General features: G+C 50.1%; 1 pseudogene; it reads left to right on the plus strand.

Annotated features, from left to right (window-relative positions):
• Positions 1 to 749: 749 nt before the first annotated feature.
• On the plus strand, positions 750 to 9994 carry LOC132076547 (protein ecdysoneless homolog; annotated as a pseudogene).
• Positions 9995 to 12274: the final 2280 nt, after the last annotated feature.

Raw genomic sequence — 12274 nt, forward strand, 5'->3', positions numbered from 1 at the left:
AGGAGAAGCTCTGAGGATTCCCCTGTGCAGGGAGCAGGGAGCCCGCTCTGCCCCGAGGGGCTGGGCCCAGGCTGCTGCCCCTCCCTTACCTGCCAGCACAGCCAAGGCCGCCCCCAAAGCCAGCACCAGCACCAGGAGCAGCAGAATCAGCACCGCCGTGCCCACGGGATGGCAGAAAACCCAACACAGCAGGAAAAGCCTTCATTTGCACAGTAGATTTTTAACCATCATATTCACATCTCCAGGACTTGTAGAAACCATTCTAATTTCAAGAAAGGAAAAGTGTCTTGGATATTTTTCATTTCAGCAGGAGCCTAAGGAAGCCCTCAGCAGCAGGAGATTGGGATAACTGCAACGCTGCTTTCTGGAGCAGAGGGAGCCGGATGCTCCTCATAGCCAGACCTTCACCCACAGCAGCCAGAAGGTAGAAAAACAAGGACCTAGCAAAGCCTTAAGTGGTGAACGGGTTATCAAGGATTTTGGAAGGAAAGAACAAGGTCTGGGAAACAGAACCTGGAAGGTGACAGAGGAAGGAAAACGGGAGGCAGCTGCGGCCTCTTCAGGTTCGAAAAGAGAAGAGAAAAGAAGGGAGGAGGAAAGGAAAGCCTGGCACTACATTCTAATGCAGCCGGCCCAACAGCTTTGGTCTCTGCCAGTGAACACGCAGCGGCTCCGGGCACAGAGCGCAGCGCTGCCGCCGCCATCGCGCCGCTCCTCCCCGGGGGCGGAGCGCTTTGGGCCCCGGCGCGATGGAGGCGCTGCGGCGGCCGGCGCTGCCCGAGGTCGCGGTGCGCTCCCGCCTGTTCGCGGCGGCGGCGGCGGGCCCGGGCGGCGAGGCGCTGCTGCGGCGCTGCGCTGAGCTGGCCCTGGTGCGCTTGGCCCCGCTCCTGGCCGCCTGCGTGTGGCAGCGGCAGCCGTTCCGCCTGCGGTACGCGCCGGGCCGCGGTGAGGCGGGAGCGGGCCGGGAGGCACGGCGGGAGGAGCGCCCGGAGGCGCCGGACACGGCCGGGGACCGGGAGAGCGTGAGGGGGATCCGGTGGCAGGGAACCCGGGAGCCTGTGAGGGGAATCCGGCGGCCGGGAACCGACGGCGTTTGAGGGGAAAGCGGGGGTGGGGGGTGGTGTGAGGAGAACCCGGCGGCCGGAATCAAGGAGCGTGTGAGGGGGAACCGGGAGCTTGTGAGGGGCAACCGGGAGAGTGTGAAGGACAGCTGGCGGCCGGAGACCGGGATCTTTTGAGGGTAATCCGGCGGCCGGGAAGCAGAAGCGTGTGAGGGGGATCTGGGCCGTGTGAGGAGGACCCGGTGGCCGGGAATCAAGGGCGTGTGAAGGGAAACCGGGGGGGTGTGAGGGGAACCTGGCGGCCTGGAACCAGAAGCGTGTGAGGGGGAACGGGGATCGTTTGAGGGGACCCGGCGGCCGGGAACCGGGAGCCTGAGAGGGGGACCTGGCCGGTTCGAACCAGGAACGAGTGAGGGAGAACCGAGGCCATGTGAGGGGCACACAGCGGCCGAGAATCGGGATCTTTGTAGGAGAGACCGGCGGCCGGGAACTGACGGCGTGTGAGGGGGACCCGTTGCGGGAGTGTGAGAGGAACCCGGCGGCCAGAAACCAGGGGTGTGTGAGGGGGAACCGGGATCGTTTGAGGGGAATCCGGCGGCCGGGAACCGACAGTGTATGATGGGGAACTGGGGTGTGAGGAGAACCCGGCGGCCTGAAACCAGGAGCGTCTAAGGGGGAATTGTGGCGTGTGAGGAAGATCCGGCGGCCGGGAACCGAGGGCGTGTCAGGGGGGGCCCGGCGGGCTGGAACCGGGAGCGTGTGAGGGGGACCCGGCGGCTTCCCCGACTCTCGGTGTCACAGCACGGGTTAACCCAGTGAGGCATCTGGTGCCACCTCCCTGCTGCAGCCGGGCCGTCCCTGAGCACAGGACACAAGATTCTGTCAGCAGGGTCTGGGATATCCGCAGTGAGGGAGACTCCGCAGCCCGTGTGGACAATCTGTTGCTGGGCACGGCGTTGCTGAGCCGCCTCTCCTCTCTGTGCCCCGTGCAGGCGAGATCCCGGCGCACTTGGGCGGCACGGCGGTGTTCGGGGATAACGTGGAGGATGAGTGGTTCATTGTGTAGCTGCTGCGGGAGATGAGCAGGGAGTTGCCGGGGCTGGCAGCCAGGTAAGGCGGGTGCTGCTGAGCTACTTTAGTGGGAGGGCTGCCAAGGGGCAGTGCCTGTGCTCTGAAGGTCCTGTCTTACCACTGCCCATCCTTGCAGGTGTTTCCCCATCCCAGACACGTTGGAAGTGTCCAAGGGCAGGTTGGATGGGGCTTGGAGCAGCCTGGGCTAGTGGAAGGTGTGCCTGGCTGTGGCAAGGGTGTTGGAACCAGGTGTTGATCTTTAAGATCCCTTCTAACCTAAGCCTTTTTATGGGTTTGTGAATATTAAAAAAACCCCAGCAGACATGGATTGAGAAGTGTGCTGTTGTGCTCTGCAAGGCTTTTCCTGCTGAATTTCCAATTTCTCCTTGGCCAGTATTGATGACAACGATGGAGAGTTTCTCTTGGTAGAAGCAGCTGATTTTCTCCCAAAGTGGCTGAATCCTGAGAACATAAAAACAGGGTGAGTAAAACTTGTGTACAGTTGGGAAGGGGGAGCCAGTGGCCTTTTCTGTAGCAGCTGGAGTTTTCTCTTGCACCTCTAGCCAAGTTGTCTGACTGCCTCTGAAAATCCAGAGTGCTGTCTGTCCCTGACTGTTGTTCCCTTCAGGAGCACTCCTGTATCCACCTGAACTTTCAAGTTCTGCTAGAACCAATTTTTTACAATATTGTGGAGTGTTTAGGCCAGAGGATTTGCTGCCCTCAGGGTAGGGAATGCTCAGGGCTGGAGTGTTGCTGTCTCTGTAAGGACACAGGCTTTGTCTAGTCCAGGTGAAATAATGAGCAGACACCTTCACCTGGGTATGGATGGTTGCTAATGGCAGTGGATTGGAATGGAGATCATTAATTTGGTCATTAGCAAAAAGTTGTTCAATTATTTTTCCCCTACTCCAAGATTCTTACAAGGGCTGGAACACAACACCAAAATGAATTTCAAGTGTGTCCCTGGAGTGTCAGGCTCATACTTTGCTTTGTTTGAGGGAACAGACAGAGTGAGGGAGTTGAGAACATTGCATTCAGGGCTTTTCTTAGGATCAGGAACCAGCAGAGGTCACATGTGACACCTGAAATGCTGCTTTTTAATGCTGGGATGTTCTGAAGCAGTTAGGCTGTGCTGGTTCTCCTGAAGCACTTCTCCATTTGAAGAGACATGTGTAACAATTATTCTTGTTAGGGAAACAAGGTATATTTGATGAAATTTGTTGTAGTTCAAACAGGGATTTTTCCTGGTTGGATCGTGGTCTCTGGCATCTCAAATAACCTTTTTAGAAAAGCTCTGCTGCTTCCTGCCTTGGTTCTCTATTTGTCCTTTCTATTGTCAGTGTCCAAGCAGATGCATTTGTGTGTGCAGTGAACTGTTCCATGGCTGTGTGTGAGTGCTCCTGCCCTGTGTGACGGGAGCATTCCTGCCTGCCAGGTGTTCTTTTACAAAGGAGAGCTGCACATCATTGCGCCGGGGGAGCCCTGGGAGCAGGGCTGGGCCCTCTCTGCTCCCCGTGCCACGGTGCCGCAGGCGCTGGCTCTGTTATCCACCCGCGCCGAGGAGTTCCTGGCTGCAGAGCCCATCAGAGCTGCGCTCAATAAACGCCTCCATGGGTACGTGGGGCTGCCCTTGGCTCCTGCAGCTGTGGGGTTTGGGTCTGTGCTCCCTGGGCTTTAAATGTTTCCCCAGCAGATGGGATCAAGTTGGTTCCTTTTTTCCTTTTCAGAAACCAGCAGCTGGAGGTTTTTCTGTGGCACTCTTATAAAGAGGGGAATCAGTGTCCTGTAGTCTGTGGTGTGGGGATGTGAAACTGGTTCACTGCTGTAATTCCAGCCCTGACAATGACAAGAGTTACTCTTCCTTCACATCTTCCTTAGACTGAAACCTCTGAAAGTTCCATGATCTTTTAGGAGCCCTGTGCCTGAGGAACAAGAGGATTTGATCCAAAATATAGCACCAGCAGAATTGTCAGGGCTTCAGCTTGTCACAGCTGTGCTCTACCCTGTGCTTTATTTTTTGCAAGGATTTGACAGCAGATATGGCAAAGAATACTGGATAGCTGGATATGTTGGTTAAGTCCACAGGGACTCATCTTACCCATGTGGGGGATTCAATTTTATGAGCCATGTACACTTCTATAAATATGTATGATAGAAACAGCCATTCTAGGCATTAGACTGGCCAGGTTTTAACTCCAGACTAATCTGAGCCATGATCCCAGTAAATACTAAAGGGAAGGGGCCTCCTGCTGAAGAAGGAGTGGTTAACGGGCAGTGCCCTCCCCACGCTCTGTTGCCGCTCAGGTATCCCGGGAAGATCCAGGCCTCGCTGCACCGAGCCCGCTGCTTCCTCCCGGCCGGGATCGCGGCCGTGCTGAGGCTGCGCCCGTCCCTGGTGGCTGCGGCCGTCCAGGCCTTCTACCTGCGGGAGCCGGGCGATCTGGGGGCCTGCCGGCGCCCGTTCAGAGCCTTCCCTGCCGAGCAGCGAGTGATGGCCCTGGTAAGTGCTCTCAGAGCCGCTGACGGCCCTGCCGTGTGCTCCTGTAGGCGTGAATTTCCAGGTCCTTGCATTGAGAGCTGCTCTGGATGGGTGTGGCTGGACTTTCAGGGGGCTGATCCTGAGAGAATTGTTTCTGAATCCAGAGGTTGTGATAGCAGTTCCTCTGCTGAAGTGCCTGCTCAGTAAATTGATCTCCTTGTGTGATCAGAGCAGTTTGCCAGCCCTGCCGGCCAACGGGAGCAGTTGCTCCCAACCAGTGGCTCACTGCCAGGCTTTTCACCTTCTCAGCTGTGCTCTCACAGCTCTGGGAAAGCTTCTATGAAGTGTTGTGTGAGCACTGTCCAAGCAATGTTGTATCTGATGCATTTTGTTACAGAGTTGTACCAATAGACTCCTGAAAAGAAGCTTTAGAGTCAAATTTTGGACTTCAAAACTCTTGCTGAAATCTTTTAATCGAATGTCATTTTAATTGAAAATACACCTTGTTATTGCGAATACAAAACACTGAGGGTTTTTCCAAATGTATTTATACTGACAAAAGTTCGTATTTACTTGGGTGTTTCAATTTGGGACAAACTTTGTAAAGCCTGAAAAGCAATTTATCAGAAAAGTCTTTCTAAGATGTATTTTGAATGCAGTCTCAGGCACTGCCTGTAATATGGGTGCCTTCAAAGGCACTCTGGTGACCTGGAGGGAGTTTGCTGGCTGTCCCCAGCCCAGTCCCGCTGCAGGGAGTGTTTGTTTCTGCTCTGGCTGTTGCAGGTGACTTTCACTCGGTGTTTGTATGCACAGCTGGTGCAGCAGCAGTTTGTTCCAGACAGACGCAGTGGATACACCCTGCCCGCCCCAGCTCATCCTCAGTACAGAGCCTGCGAGCTGGGCATGAAGCTGGGAATGATTCCTGGGGCATTTTGGCCTTGGCTCATGCATGTGCAGGGAACGGGTCCTTGTCTGGAGGTTGCCTGCTTGTCCAGAGAAATGTGAGCAAAGTCTGTCACACCTTGAGAACCTCTTGTTGTTGCATCTTTTATCTGCAGGCTCATGGCTTTGAAATTTTGTGCTCCAAGAGCAGTAAAGTGGCTCCTGACGCCAAGAGAAACGTGTTAAGGGGTCCTCTGTGGGAGAGATTCCTCAGGAGCTTGAAGGAGAAGGATTATTTCAAGGTAGGTGAGTATTTCAGTGTCTGGCTTTTAAACATTCCAGGAAAAATACATTTTAACCCTTGAACTTGTGTGAGGAATTGTAGTGGGACCAGAGCTTGAATCCTTATCTCTGTGTGAAATGAAGTAATGTGCAGTTTGTTCCCCTTTGAAAGGAATTTATTTTGGAAATTAAAAAGGAAAAAGCAAGATGTGGGGATTGATTCATTCATCTAAAGCAAGGGGAGAAATACACTTGAGTGAAGAAAACCCCCATGTGTGATTGTGTGAGGTGTAACTGATTTCACTGGTTTCCATTTCATTTCCACCCCTCTAGACTTCAATATTCTTCAAGATCCATACATAACACCATAGACCTATCTGGGCCCATGCAAGTGTAATTTCTATGTGTGTGTGGTTTTTGGGACTTCTGGGGGTTTTGGTGAGGTTTTCTGGGTTTTTTTGTGTTGTTATTTTAAGATGCCTTTGACTACTTTTTTGATGTTAATAAATGGGACATAAATTGACTACTTGTTTGAAGGTTATAAAGTTGGACAACTTTATTGAGATTCTTAGGTTAATATCCTTTAATATGCTTCAAATACAGGAGTCCCCCTTTCCTGTATTGAGTTCAAAGTGTTCATGGCCAAGAGGTTTTAGTTGTTCTGGTTCTCTCAGCATTTCTGTGTGACCAACAGTCACCCTTAGGATGCCTAACTGTGAGGAGGAAAGGGAGGGAGAATTGTTTGGGTTCATGCCTGTGACTTGCATTCAATAGGGAGAAATGGAAGGATCAGCCAAGTACCTGGAACTGTTGCACATGGCAGAAGATCACTTCCAGCAATCTGTTGCAGTGCCAGAAAGGTGAGAGCTGCTTGAAATTCATGAGTGTCATATACCCTACAAATCCTGTAAGTGACCTTTGAAATCCTTGTCACAAACACCTGAACCCTTTTCTCCACTGCACATTGAACATGGGAGCTGTGGCCAGGACATACAAGTACTAATTCCTCTGGAATGCTCCACTGGGAGAAGTTCTGGCTTGAGTAACTCTTTTATCTTGGTTTTGTGAAATGCTGAGCTCTTCCAAGTGGATTCCAAGTGGTGACTGCAAAGCAATTTTTGCTTGGTTGACTGTAGAAAGTGTAGAAAAGTTTCATTGAAAAGCAGTCCCAGTGAATAATGAATACAGGGTAATGTGTCTCCTTTGCTCAAGGAGCTGGCTGTGGATTTCTCTGGAAGATAAAATCCAAAAACTAAATCACTACAGAAATATCTGAGGCTTTGCCAGCCCATAATGTCTTGACTTATTTTTTGAGTTTCCAGTCTGTGCTGGTTGGGATCAGGTAATCTTAATATTTACCAAGGCAAAATAAATGTAAAGGAAAAGAGCCTTGGCCAATGGGTTTGGAGCCATCAGCTGGGAATTGCAGGGACTGACTGTGTCCTGTTTTGGCCAATGCTCTGGGTAGTGCTCTGGTACTTCCCCACTACTACAGACAACCCCCATTGATCTGAAGGAATTGGAGAGAGATGCAGCTTGTCTTCCTGCAGAGGATGGTGAGCTGGATGGGGAATTATTCCTATTACAGATGGTTATTTGTGGGGGGAGAGGGGCAATGCTGACAGCTGTGAAGGGAGAGCCAGTCCAGCCTTCCTCAAGACTAAACACTGGATTGGCTCTCCCAGTTTAGAGTGAGCCTTTCTTCCTCCACTGAGTGGCCAAAGGCTTCCCAGTGACTGAATGGTCTCTCTGAGTTTGAGCTCTGCAAAGCAGAGTTTGTAAGTAGTGACAAGAAATCTGCACTCAGTTCTTCTCAGCCTCTCTGTGCCTTTGCTGTGTGTGAGCCAGGACCAGCACAAGAGCTGAACTGCAGAACTGAGCTGCAGGATGGTTGCAGCCCTGTCAGTCAGCTGGTTTGGGCCTGTGGGCCAGCAGGCTTGTACAGAGTAACAGATCTGTGCTGTGTCCTTTCAGATGACAGCTGGCTGGATATGACACCAGGTGCTCTGGATCAGATGCTGAAGGAGACAAGAAATGAGTCCCTTCCTTCCCCATATGAGGAGGAGCAAAACTATGGCTTGGAAACAGTTGCTGAGAGCATGAAGGCTTTTGTGTCCAAAGTGTCCACGCAGGAAGGAGCAGAAATACCATGGTAGTAGCACCTGGAGTTTGGCTCTGGTGTGGAATGTTGCACTGTGCTGCAGCCCTGTGCTTGGTTCTGTGATGCAGAGAATCAGAGTTTGAAGGTGCTGTGCTGAGCAGGGCCTGAAGCAAAGGCAGAGCAGTGACCCTGTACTTGCTTTAAATCAGCTTGGTGCCACTCTGGCACTGGTGCAGGTTCAAGTGCTGCAAGCTGAGCTGCTCTCTGTCCCTCAGTTGGGTTTTGTGGTCTTCACAATTTTTCTCTTTTTCTGCCAAGAATTCTTCCACTCACTGTTTGATGTCTAATGCACACAGGCTTCAAGCTTCTGCGGACTTTTAAATTCAAATGTCCCAACTTCAATCCTGTCTTGAGAGACATCATTATGGCTTGTGCCTGTGTCAGGCTTAGGCAAGCATAGAAGCTTTATTTCTTTAAAAATATTTTTATATTTCAGGTCATCTGATGAATCCCAAGTTACCTTTGATGTGGATTCTTTTACCAAAGCCCTGGACAGAATTTTAGGTGAGATTGCTTCTTTCTTTGAAACAAATGCCAGCACTGATTTCTTTGCTGTTGTACTGACACCAAATCATGTGCAGGGGCAGACTCGGAGGAGCTGGATTCTGATGATGCGAATGAGGAGGAGGAGTTTGGTTTCTCAGCTGAGGATGATGAAGAGCTGGGTGCTGGGAATGGAAGGCAGGAGCAGAAGGTGTCTCCTGAGGAGCTCGTGGGCAGTCTCAAGGCGTACATGGAGGAGATGGACCGTGAGCTGGCACAGACCAACGTTGGGAAAAGTTTCAGCAGCCACAAGAGAGGGGTGAGTGTGCCTTGAGCTCTGATTTGCAGCAGTAATTTCCAAGCAGGAAATGTGCTGCAAGTGGCCATTCTGAGTAATGGGATTGGAACCTTCCCACGTGCAAGCAAAGTGTGCTGGACCTGCACCATCATACATTTTTTATAAACTAAAGCTTACCTAAGCTTGGAATTTGCCCATCTTTTCCAAGGCTTAGTTTTAGTTTGCCCATCTTTTCTCTGTTTTTGGTAGTAGGGCAAGCAGCTGCAGCTTCACTTGTGAGTTCCTGTAGTAGTTTTCTCCCATAGGAAGCAGAGCCAGGACTCAGCAACACTTTGTGTCCTTCTCTTGGAACCTAATCTGGGTAATGGACAGTGGTGATTTCCAGCTGGCATGAGCATTTGGTGTCTGAATTCCTGTCTGTCAGGACTCAGGAGTGTACTGGACTTTGTTGGCTGCACAATTGTTGTTTCTTTTCTCCTGTGATTTACCCTTTTTTTTTTTTCCCTTAAATGTGCTCATGCAATTTGATAAAGCTTTCTCTTTGTACTCCCTGCAGGCAGGTTCTGTTGGAGCAGCCCCATGTGAGAGTGCTGGCCCTGACTGTGGAGCTGAGGCTGCTGAGCTGGCAGCCCTGGATGTGGACATGAACCTGGTGGCAAACCTGCTCGAGTCCTACAGTGCCCAGGCTGGCCTGGCAGGACCCACCTCGAGCATTTTACAGAGCCTGGGGGTGAATTTACCTGAGAGCACAGAGCTCACTGGCAGCTGAGCAAGGCAGGGAGAGCCTTGGCACCAGACATGGCTGCTGGGGAGATGGAGCACAGACACACAAGCAGGATGGGGGAGAAGAGGCCAAAGGTTTGAATTTGGAGTATTCTGTTCATTCTGTGTCACTTCAGCAGAGTGAATTTACCTGCAAAAGCTTCTGTTTGCCCACTGTCTTGGGTGGAAATGAGATTTTCCCAGTGCTGACAAAATTTCAGAAAACTGAAAAATGATGTTGAATGCATGACTCAAATGATGTTTTCTTTTATTACAAAACCTCTCTCCCATTTTTCCTTTCAGTGATCCAATTTGCCACATTTCTAAAATGTCCTTTTACCCATTGCTGAGTGGGTTCAATATGTGGGGAGCAGTTCTTGTTCTGAAAATGCTGCTGCCTTCAGGGGCAGGTGGGGAAATACCACATTGCAGGAAGAGTAATTGGATCAAATGTGTAAATATTGGCCAGAAGTATTTTTAAAATTTATTTCAATAAAAATAGAAATACAACTTGATTGCTGAATTTTTTTGAAGGTATGCATAACTTCTTCAGTGTAGTATCAGATCTTGGAGTGAAAGTGTTTTTGTAATTGTTCATTTTCTGAATGAATTCCATTATTGCTGAATGTTGATATACAGCTACTGCTGGCATGATGTGAGCCCAGGCTGAGCAGTTTGGGGTTTTTTCAGTGAAAATGTGGCTAGAAGGCATGCAGCATGATGCTTTCATGTGGGATGAAAAATCTATTTTAAATATGACAACTTTAGTTTCAACAAGTTAAATTTGCAATAAAATAGATAGAAATTCTTGATACACAAACACCAGCAATGCAGTCCTCCTGGGTCCAAATCAGCTTCTTAATTTCTCTTTATTTCATTTTCATTCAGCAATTAATGAGTTGTCCTGCACTGATGTTGTGTAATTCACTTTGTCAGCAGTTCAGGGAGAGCACTGGCAGGTTGGACAGGGATTAGAGATGGACAGCAAGAGCTGGGAAGTGTGAAGAAGGTTCTGCTAAATTTCAAGGAATTTGGACTGCTGAGAGGTGAGAGAGACTCAGACAAATCTGCGGTGGAAAAATGGGGTTAAGAGAGGTTTTTTAATTGAGACAAGGCTAATGAGCAGTTAGTGGTGGAAAACAGAGGTACTTGAACCTTGGGAAGGGTTGGTGTTTGACTAGGGAAGGTGATTTACTCTGAAAATACATAAAATTCTCTACTGATGAGTAGGTAGATCAAGTTTAGATACTTTAAAACATAATTGAGTTGAAGAACATGATCACATTGAGCTGCTGTGTGGCCTGTGCTATAGAAAAGGTCCAAATAGATGGAGGGACTCCCTTAGTGCATGAGGAGAACTCCTAAGCTGGGTTCAGAACAAAGCTGCTCTTTTGCAAACACTCCAGCTGCTGTTGCTGCTTGGATAATCTGACTTTTCCAACAGTGGGGCTGGGATTTCTCTGGGGCTCTGCTCATCCCAACTCTTCCCATTTGTTCAGCAGCTTCCCAGGGGAGCCCTGCAAGGCTCTGGGAGTGCTCCCAGGAGAGTTTGCCATGGCAGAAGAAGCATTTCCATGCTGCCTCTTCCTCTGCTTTGAGGTAACACACCAGGCATCTCCACTTTTAATTCTGAGAGTGTTTTTAGTGAAGGAAGCCCGATGGAATTAATTAGGGAAGACAAGTGGTGTGTGGTTCCCTTTCAATGGATTTCTGTCCAAGTGTATTCTGGAGTTGTTTAACTGGTTAATTTTCCCTTATTGTCTGCGTTTCACCTGGGGGAATCCCCATTCACCTGCAATGCTGAGGGGATCAATGGAAAGGAACCCTGCCTTGGCCATTATTTCAGGGCTATCAATGGATGGGGAATCCCCATTTTCTTGCTTAAATAGATCAGGGAACACCCTTTGTGATGGGATTTTATCAGTAGGGCTGGAAAAAAAAGGTGGCACTGAAGGGCAAGAAAAAAACAAGTGGAAAATGTTTGCAGAAAAGGGTAGGAAATGAAGGTCGGAAAAAGAGGTTGCAAAAAAGGGCAGAATAAAAAATGACAGGGAAAAAAGTGGCAAAAAAGTGGGGGAAAACGGCATCAATAAAAGGGGGGAGAAAGGACAGAAAAAAGTAGGGAAAAATAGCACAAATAATGGGAGAAAAAAAGGGCAGCAGAAAAAGGGAGGAAGAGTTAAAAACTGAGATGGCATAATGGTGAAAACGTGGTATTTAAGAAGCAGGAAAGGTGAAGAGAAAAGGGTGCGAAACATGTGAGGAAAAAGAATGGGAAATATGAGGGGGAAAAGAGCAGGAGCCCCAGAGACACCCCCAGAGCTCAGACCCCCTCCCCAATGCCACAGACACCCCCAGGTACCCCCAAGAGAGCCCCTGCAAACCCCACAGACCCCTGGGCCTGGGTTCCTGCAGGAACACTGGGGAACAACTGGGCTCCTTGCAGCGGGATGGAAACAACGGCCAGGGCTGGGAATGTGTGCCCACTGTGCTGCCAGGCTGGCAATCAGCTGGGTGGGGCCGTGCCATGGCAAAGGCTCCTGAACAACTGCCAGGTTTGTGGGCTGCAGCTGGAGCTGAGAAGCAAAGGGATTAGTCCAGGCAGGAGAACATCCCATCGTGGGGCACTGCTGCAAAGTGGGCATGTTTGGAACAGAGCCTCTCCTTCAGCAGGCCAACGCTGCCAGATGGAAATTGCCAAGGGCACGAGGCTGGCAAGTGAAGAGCAGAGCTGCTGTGAAGGGAAAGCTCAGTTCATTCAGAGAGATCACACAGGTCACTTGAGTGCAGGTAGG

The sequence above is a fragment of the Ammospiza nelsoni genome, chromosome 8 (assembly GCF_027579445.1).
Source record: "Ammospiza nelsoni isolate bAmmNel1 chromosome 8, bAmmNel1.pri, whole genome shotgun sequence".
NCBI classification, from domain to species: domain Eukaryota; kingdom Metazoa; phylum Chordata; class Aves; order Passeriformes; family Passerellidae; genus Ammospiza; species Ammospiza nelsoni.